Below are 9,473 nucleotides of genomic sequence, written 5' to 3'. Positions count from 1 at the left end.
TTTTATTTTGTTTTTAAATCCAAAAATCATCTAATGTGAAACAAATGTTTTGAATTTTGTCTGTCTGTCTCACACACACACACACTCTCTCTCTCTCTCTCTCATCTGACCCAACACAATTGCTTTCCAACTTGCTGATTTGCCCAAAACATTGGAAATTTTCATTTTCACTCCAACCCAAACATTTTGCTTTTTTAAGCAACCAAAAAATCCATCATTCCCTCACCTCTTACCCTCCCCTCCCGACTCTGCCTCATTCAGGACCAGCAACGGCCAGTGCCCCTAGCTCAGAGGTTCTCAACCTATTTATCACTCTGGGCCACAGATTGAGAACCACTACCCTAGCTTAATGCATACACCATACCCCCGTGAAATCTTACCATCTCCAGTGCTCAGCATGCTATTGAGAGTCATGTGACATTTGGTGTTTTTCTTAAAGCCCCAGCTCCCAGAGTCATGGGGTTACGACACACTCTCTTTGCAATTTTAAAAATGTCTATAAGGCTTTGACTACATGGGAAAGCTGCACTGGCGTAACTAAAAGTGAGATTTTAAATTGAACTAGTGAGACTCCCACAGCCCCATGTAAATGCACTCATTTCAGTTTAGCTTAAATCAGTTCAAACCAGATTTAAGCTAAACCACAATATGCCACTCTTAAGCTGCATCTACATACGGGTTGGCACCAGTTTCACCAAACCCGTTTAAAAGCTCATTTAAGGTAAACTGGCACAACTGTCTTGCACAGACAGCTCCTCAAGAGAAATTCGGGGCCATGCTACATCATGTTCACTCCCCCCCCCCCAATTTCACCCCAGTTACAGATGTTTTGGGGGAAGGCCCGGAAAAAATGACCCCCCCCCTTTCCCTTGCTCATCAGCCCTCCCATGGTCCATATTTCTATCCCTCTAGTTACTGACAAAAGCAGAAGACAAATAAGTGGAACCCGACCTGTATCTGTTTTAAATCATGTGATTTCTGATGCTAATCTTGTGCTTTTGAACTGCTTGGGGTTGACTGTATTGCAGCACTCACAGGGCAGGCCAAGGGGTGAGGCTCTTCCCACAGCATTTACTCAGCTGCTTACAGGGCCTGCTTAGTTTATGGGCTGTATTAATTCAAACAATGGCCCTGCCATTGGCTCTCCATGGGCAGACTACCCTCACCCCCACATGGAGTCCCAGTGGAGTCAAATACACGCAATTGCCCACATGGCTCTGATTGCAGCCTGGGGCCCAAGAACCCCAAACATTTGCCCTGAAGAGGGAAAACAGGAAAAGTGCCAGTTCTGGGGTCTGTAATATAAAAAGAATCTACAGGTACCTCCCCATGGTGGAAATTTCTGATTGCAGAGGGCTCCGTAACCTAGCAAAGGCAAAACAGCCGCCACAGGCTGGAAATTGACATTGGATGACATCAGCCTGACACGAAGGTGCCATTTTTGAACGGTGAGGAGAACCACCCATTGGAACAACTCACCAAGGGTTGTGGTTGATTCGCTGCTATGAGAAGCTTTAAATCAAGAGGAGGCGTCTTAGCTCTGCTCTAGCTCAGCCAGGAGCCCAGTCGCTGGCTGACATTCTCTGGCTTGTGCTGCCGGGAAGGCAGCTGAAATGACCAGTACAGTCCCGACCCTTCCGGCCTTGACATCTAGCAGTCAAGGGGGTTCTGAGTCCCCCTGAAAGTCTGTTCCAAGCTAAACAGCGGGAACAGAGAGGGCTGAAACAGCTTTCCCTGCTGCAGCAAAGGACCTGGGGGTTACAGTGGACGAGAAGCTGGATATGAGTCAGCAGTGTGCCCTTGTTGCCAAGAAGGCTAACGGCATATGGGGCTGTATTAGTAGGAGCATTGCCAGAAGATCAAGGGAAGTGATCATTCCCCTCTATTCCGCACTGGTGAGGCCACACCTGGAGTATCGTGTCCAGTTTTGGTTCCCCCCACTACAGAAGGGATGTGGACAAATTGGAGAGAGTCCAGCGGAAGGCAACGAAAATGATTAGGGGGCTGAGGCACATGACTTACAAGGAGAGGCTGAGGGAACTGGGCTGCAGAAGAGAAGAGTGAGGGGGGATTTGATAGCAGCTTTCAACTACCTGAAAGTGGGTTCCAAAGAGGATGGAGCTCGGCTGTTCTCAGTGGTGGCAGATGACAGAACAAGGAGTAATGGTCTCAAGTTGCAGTGGAGGAGGTCTAGGTTGGATATTAGGAAATACTATTTCACTAGGAGGGTGGTGAAACACTGGAATGGGTTACCTGGGGATGTGGTGGAATCTCCTTCCTTAGAGGTTTTTAAGGTCAGACTTGACAAAACCCTGGCTGGGATGATTTAGTTGGGGTTGGTCCTGCTTTGAGCAGGGGCATGGACTAGATGACCTCCTGAGGTCCCTTCCAACCCTAATCTTCTGTGATTCTATGAAAGCAAGAATCGAAGGCAGAGGATCATTTCCAAGGAGGCAAAGACACTGCAGACAGTGCACCAGGATCACGTGTCTGCGCATTAGGGGACTTCACTGCAGTGGGTCCCTCTCATTCACAACAGGCTGCCATTCTGTGGCTGGCTCTCTGGGAGATCCCGTCTGATCAGCTCACGGGGGTGGGGGAACAATTTCTGTGGCTTTTAAGGGCCAGCTGCTCCAAAGTTGGCCTCCATTTTCCCCTTGCAATTATTTGTAGGTGCCTTAGTGTCACATGGGCCGGGCATCTGAGTACCTGGCTGTGCCCCCACATCAGGACTTCATTGTTCTCACCATCTGTGACAATGCGGTTCTGGCGGAACCCAACTGAGAGTGCCAACTCAGGACAAATTGCTCAAATAGGGCAGTTACAGCCCAAGGCCGGGGTTTTTCCACCTCTAAGGCAAACCAAACCAGCCAGACTAAGACTTCGGTCTCACCCCACTGGCTAACCGCAAGTCTCACAAGCAATCTCCTTAGACACTCCAGTTTCCCAGTATTACCACCAGTGCCACACGTTATGGGGACAAATGGTTATAAAAACCAATACCCCAGTAAAAGAAAAAGGTTCTCCTGATCCCAAAGGACCAAGCCCCAGACCCAGGTCAATATACAAGTCAGACCTTACCCACAAATCACGCTACTGCCAATCCTTTAGAATCTAAAATCTAAAGGTTTATTCATAAAAGGAAAAAGATAGAGATGAGAGTTAGAATTGGTTAAATGGAATCAATTACATACAGTAATGGCAAAGTTCTTGGTTCAGGCTTGCAGCAGCGATGGAATAAACTGCAGGTTCAAATCAAGTCTCTGGAATACATCCCCCGCTGGGATGGGTCATTCAGTCCTTTGTTCAGAGCTTCAGCTTGTAGCAAAGTTCCTCCAGAGGTAAGAAGCAGGATTGAAGACAAGATGGAGATCAGGCATCAGCCTTATATAGTCTTTTCCAGGTGTAAGAACACCTCTTTGTTCTTACTGTGGAAAATTACAGCAAAATGGAGTCTGGAGTCACATGGGCCAGTCCCTGCATACTTTGCTGAGGTACAAGGCGTATCTACCTTCTCTCAATGGGTCCATTGTATAGCTGATGGTCCTTAATGGGCCATCAAGCAGGCTAGGCAGAGCTAACCTCAGCTTGTCTGGGATGTCACCCAGAAGCATAGCATAAGTTTGCCATACAGACAAGTATAGAGCCAATATTCATAACTTCGACTACAAAACTGATACATACATATAGACAGCATAATCATAACCAGTAAACCATAACCTTGTCCTAGACACCCCATTTGACCCCCTTTATACAAGATTTGGGTGCCACTACAGGACCTTGGTTGCAACAATGATCTATATGGTCCCAGTTTATGTCAATAACGTCACACCATCTCAGCAGCCTCTGCATGGCTGGTTGCAATTTTGTCCTTGAGATTATTTGCACCCACAAAATTGCAGGCATAAAAACAAAGCTCAGGCTGAAAATTTCACCCAAAAGATGTGTTCGGGGCAGGAGGAAAGATGTCCTAGGGCTATTCCGTTGCACCAACGTGGAGGTGAACCGCTCTCAAACCAAGGCAGGCCAGAGGTGGCTTCCTTCACAGCCCAGCAACCTTTTCTATCAGGTCGCTCAGCGTGGGAGCTGAATCCCTTTGCTGCCCCCACCCAGCATGTGACAGCTGACAGGATACCATCCCACGATGCCTTTGCAGCCAGCTGGCTGGGGCAGACCTACTCACCACTCCCCAGCAGGAGTCCTGGCTGGTGCTCTTTGCTGGAGTTGGGAGGTGACTGGTGGTTTAAGGAGGCTGGAGGTTCTTTACTACAGCAATTCTCAACCATGGGTCCAGGGGGACCATGAGCAGGTTTCAGAACCAAGCGGGGCCAGCGTTAGACTCACCGGGGGCTCCAGGACAGAAAGCCAAAGCCCTGCCGTGTGGGGCTTAAACGCAGGGCTCTGGGCCTTGCCATCTGGGGCTGAAGCCGAAGCTTGAGCAACTTAGCTTCGCAGGGCCCCGGACAATTTCCCAGCTTGCTACCCCCATCACTGGCCCTGGCTGCTATATGCAGAAAAACAGCTGTGTGGCTCAGGTGGGCCAGGGAGTTTTACAGCCTGGTGGGGGGATTCGGAAAGAAAAAGGTTGAGAACCCCCTGCCCTACCAGTGTGACTCCCTGCCACCCCCTGCAATAACCACCCTAAACCCAGCAGCCCTGGGCTCTCTCCTCCTGTGGGCCCCATCTGGGGGGGCCTGGGTATCAGAGCAAGGAGGAGAACAGGGACCAAGGCAGTGCAGAGCCGATGCAGCCCAAGGGCTGGGCAGTGTGAAGGCTGTGGGGGCAGCACAGGTCTCTGTCCAGTTCCAGCGTGCTGGGAGGGTCGGGGTCGCTCTATCCCATTTGATGCCTCTCTTCAGGGGGGGTATTAAACAGCCTCACTGCAGCTTCCTCTACCACAGCCCCTCTTCCGGCTAGGGCTCTGCAGGTGTTATCGCATGGAGCAGCGACCCAATGGAGGGAGCCCAGCTTTGTCAGAACCACATCTAGAAACTCAGCTGCGAAATGCAGCTTTACCAAAGCTCGGGAGAGGTTGTTGGCCGGCCCTTGCAGAGCGGGAGAGAGGAGGTAGATGGCTCCACCCACTGTGCACCGCTGAAAATGACACCAGGCGTTAGGGTTACCATATTTTGTGCCTCCAAATGGAGGACACTCCCCGGGGCCCCGCCCCTGCCCCCAGCCCCGCCCACGCCCCAACTCCGCCCCCTCCCAAAGTCTCCGCCCCCTCCCCTGCTTCCCGTGAACATTTGATTCGCGGGAAGCCTGAAGCAGGTAAGGGGGGTGTGGGGGGAGGAGGCGCGGCCCAGGCTGGCCCCCGGCGGCTCCAGCCTGGGTCGGCTCGGGCCCTGGGGTGCCGGCCCCGGCCGACCACCCCTGGCGGCCCGGCGCAGCCCCCGGCTCCCGGCCCCGCGGCCCCGGCCTGGCTCCCGGCTCCCCGACCCGGCGGGCCCGGCTCCGGCCCGGCCCCGCCCCGGCTCCCCGCCCGGCCCCACACCCAGCCCGGCCCGGCACTGCGACCCTGGCCCGGCCTGGCCCCCGGCCCGGCACCGCGCGCCCGGCCCCGCGACCCTGGCCCCGCACCGCCGACCCCAGACAAAGAGGCCCTGGCCGAGCCCTCCCGATTTTCCCGAACATGCCCGGCTTTTGGGGATTTCCCCCCAGACGGGGATTTGAGCCCCCAAAAGCCGGACATGTCCGGGAAAATCTGGACGTATGGTAACCCTACCAGGTGTGGGCCAGGGAAAACTGGTCCCTAGCACTCCCTTCCAGAGCTGGGCCCAGCACTGCTCTTTAGCTAGTTTCCCCAGCTGTGGAACGGTACCAAGCGCTCTGGCAAAGCAAAGCACCTGAGCAGGGGTTTAACGATAAGCCTGCAGGCAGCACCACTGACCGCACAGGGACTTGTTATGCTGGCTTGAGGCTGGAAGATTCCCAGCACCTCGTGGGACCGAGCCCGACAGATCTTTGCGACGCTCTAGGAGACCCGCAGATAAAAGGTGGCAGGACAAGCTGAACGTTCGCATCAACCAGCCACTGGCTTCTCCCTGAGCCTGGGCGCTGCTCTCATCACTGCTGCTGAACTGAGGTTGAAAGCAACAAGAGGCCTCTTAATTGTTTTATACTTAATTACTTCAAGTACCTCACCTGGGTATTGTGCGGCTTAATTAGCTGATGTCTGGAACCTGCTATGAAGCTGAAAATCGCTGTGTCATTAAGCGGCGTCGTTATATTTGGATGGATTTTATTCCTTTTCTCATTAACCTTGTGGCCCAGGTCTCTGGCCCACCCCATCTTGTTTTAATGTTAAAGCACCAAGAAAGGCTACACATGGAGCAGACGCTAAATGTCACTTTGCACATTTCAGATTCGATTGTCTGAGATGTTCTTAACAACGAAGGGAAGAAAACAATATTTTTAGTACTATTTGACAGTATCGCTTCAGCTATTTATATTTGCCAGATATATACCAGCGTCACCTCCACAAACGCAGCACAGTCACGCTGGAAAGTCAAGAACTGTCACAATGAAGGTTGCCCTTGCATGTAATTAAAGACTGCATATGCCCCAGGGTTAATCAGGCTGAATCAAAGTTGCACAGCCTGTCTTAACCCTGGCATCCCCTAACGGTAGGGCGCCTGATGTAGCAACCTTAAAACTCTTTTAAAAACTGAAAAACCAGAATGGGATGTGTCAGGCAACCTTTCCAGGCCTCGCTCTCTTTGCTGCCTCTGATCAGCGTTTGCCATTTGTTCTGTGCGGGAACGACATTCGCATTGTGGCAAAGGAGAGGTTCCCGCAAACACACACATTTGATTGGTTTAAAAAGAAATTGAAGAGTCTTCTGCTAAATCATCAACTCCCTTTGCAGCCCCACCTTGGAGGCTGTTGCTGGGGAGGCTCCATACACGTACTAACAGCCCAAGCCCGCTTGGCTTGTGAGATCTAATAGGATCCCAGCATAAAGAGAGGTGGTTGCAGAGTAACAATGCAGCTAAGGACAGACCTTATGTGAAAAGACACCAGGGAAAGACACAGAAAGCCATCGCCAATGCAGTGGAAACAGCTTCAGAGCCGCAGCTTTGGTGGCACAGAGCACAGGGAATTCAAGGCAGCATCACGGCGCCAAATGCCCCTGGTTCCCAGAGCAGGTCTGGGCGTGGTTTACGTGTTGTTTAACCGAGAAGGCAAGACAGCGCATATGGGCTGAGCTGATCAGCGCTACACATCCAGCCTGCGTTGTTGTCGGGTCACAGCAAAGCACTTTCCTACCCCAAAACGCCCAACAAAGGCCGTCGATAAGCCCCATCCGTCGTGGGCTGCATTGTCTCGTAGCTGCGTGGCATGGAGATTGCAAAGACCTATGCGCCCCAAAAGGTCCACAGAGCAGAGCTTATCTGCAGAGTCATGTGCTTCAACTAGGCTCCCTGTTATCCCTGGCCATGGAGACCAGGCCATTCCCTGATGGGGTAGCAGTCCCACGGCACTCTCCCAAGTACCCGGCCCAGGGGAACCCAGCATCCCTGGCTGGGTTGTCAGGGATGTGCTTGGAGCTGAGCAGCCGGTTACTGCGGAAAGAACAGCCCGGGCCAGTCGATGATGCTGGTAGAGGTAGAGCCCAACACCCCCCATCTCTGTGCAAAGAACACCAAAGGCCGAGCTCACAGGCCAAAGGCAGCACGGACAGCCCCCAGGGCTCAGAAATCAGGGAGGTTTTTAAGATGACGATATTGTAGGGTTCGGTCTGTCGTTTGATTTCTGAACTCCCCCTTCCCTCCCCAGGGTGGGGGGGACAGTCCCAGAGCTGCTAGTGCTCCCCACTATGTGTGCGGGCCAATGCCAGCTGTCCCAGTGGGGGAACAATCCCAGCACTCCCCAGTGGTGGGGGGCAGTCCCACGCTCCCCCGTGTACAGAGTGCAGTAATTCTAGCCCCAGTCATGGGGGGCTGGTGGCTGCCCACCCCAATGCTCTCATTAATTCTGCTCCCAGCCCCCACATCTGCCCTTCCCCGAGCTCAGCAATTAACTATGCACCTCCCGAGCCTCACATCTGCCCTTTGCTCCCCACCCCCAGCCCTGCCTCTGCTGTTCCTCCAGCTCCAGGGGCTCTTCACCCTACCCTGCCTTGCCAGGCTGGGTGTCGCAGGGGGCAGGGGCAGCAGACTGACCCATTGCTCACTCGAGGGGGGAGAGGACAGAGCCACCATGAGCTGCCTGGCTCTTTCTGCCCCCCATAACGGCGTAGGCTGCTTCCTCCCCTCCTCCCCCTACTCAAAATCCCCACTTGGCTCCTGGGGCCAGGGCCGGCGCAACCCATTAGGCGACCTAGGTGGTCACCTAGGACACTACAATTTGGGGGGCAGTGACCATGGCGGCATTTCAGGGCGGGACCTTCTGCCGCCCAGGGCGGCAGAAAAGCTGGCGGCGCTCCTGCCTGGGGCTCTTACAGCTGCTCTGACTGTCTGCTCAGCCCCTGCCGGGCGTGAACCTGGAGCCCGGAGGTCCGTGTGCTTGTGCAGCACGACCGCTGGGCCCATGCACGGCGCGCTGGGCAATTCCCTCCCACGGGATCAGCCTGCGCCTCGGACAGGGGCGTGTGTGGGCATCTCTGACCAAACACTCAGCCCCGGCCACCCAGGATGCCCGCCGGCTGCTAGGCCGGACGCCCGCTGGCTGGCAGGGGAGGGGGAAGGCGCCGGGCCGGACGCCCGCTGGCTGGCAGGGGAGGAGGAAGGCGCCGGGCCGGACACCCGCTGGCTGGCAGGGGAGGAGGAAGGCGCCAGGCCGGACACCCGCTGGCTGGCAGGGGAGGGGGAAGGCGCCAGGCCAGACACCCGCTGGCTGGCAGGGGAGGGGGAAGGCGCCAGGCCAGACACCCGCTGGCTGGCAGGGGAGGGGGAAGGCGCCAGGCCAGACACCCGCTGGCTTCAGGGGAGGAGGAAGGCGCCGGGCCAGACACCCGCTGGCTTCAGGGGAGGAGGAAGGCGCCGGGCCAGACACCCGCTGGCTTCAGGGGAGGAGGAAGGCGCCGGGCCAGACACCCGCTGGCTTCAGGGGAGGAGGAAGGCGCCGGGCCGGACGCCCGCTGGCTTCAGGGGAGGAGGAAGGCGCCGGGCCGGACGCCCGCTGGCTGGCAGGGGAGGGGGAAGGCGCCAGGCCAGACACCCGCTGGCTTCAGGGGAGGGGGAAGGCGCCGGGCCGGACGCCCGCTGGCTGGCAGGGGAGGGGGAAGGCGCCAGGCCGGACGCCCGCTGGCTTCAGGGGAGGGGGAAGGCGCCGGGCCGGACGCCCGCTGGCTGGCAGGGGAGGGGGAAGGCGCCAGGCCAGACGCCCGCTGGCTGGCAGGGGAGGGGGAAGGCGCCAGGCCAGACACCCGCTGGCTTCAGGGGAGGGGGAAGGCGCTGGGCCAGACACCCGCTGGCTTCAGGGGAGGGGGAAGGCGCCGGGCTGGACGCCCGCTGGCTGGCAGGGGGAAG

The sequence above is a fragment of the Malaclemys terrapin genome, chromosome 14, assembly GCF_027887155.1.
Source record: "Malaclemys terrapin pileata isolate rMalTer1 chromosome 14, rMalTer1.hap1, whole genome shotgun sequence".
NCBI lineage: Eukaryota > Metazoa > Chordata > Testudines > Emydidae > Malaclemys > Malaclemys terrapin.
This window is presented reverse-complemented; position numbering follows the sequence as displayed.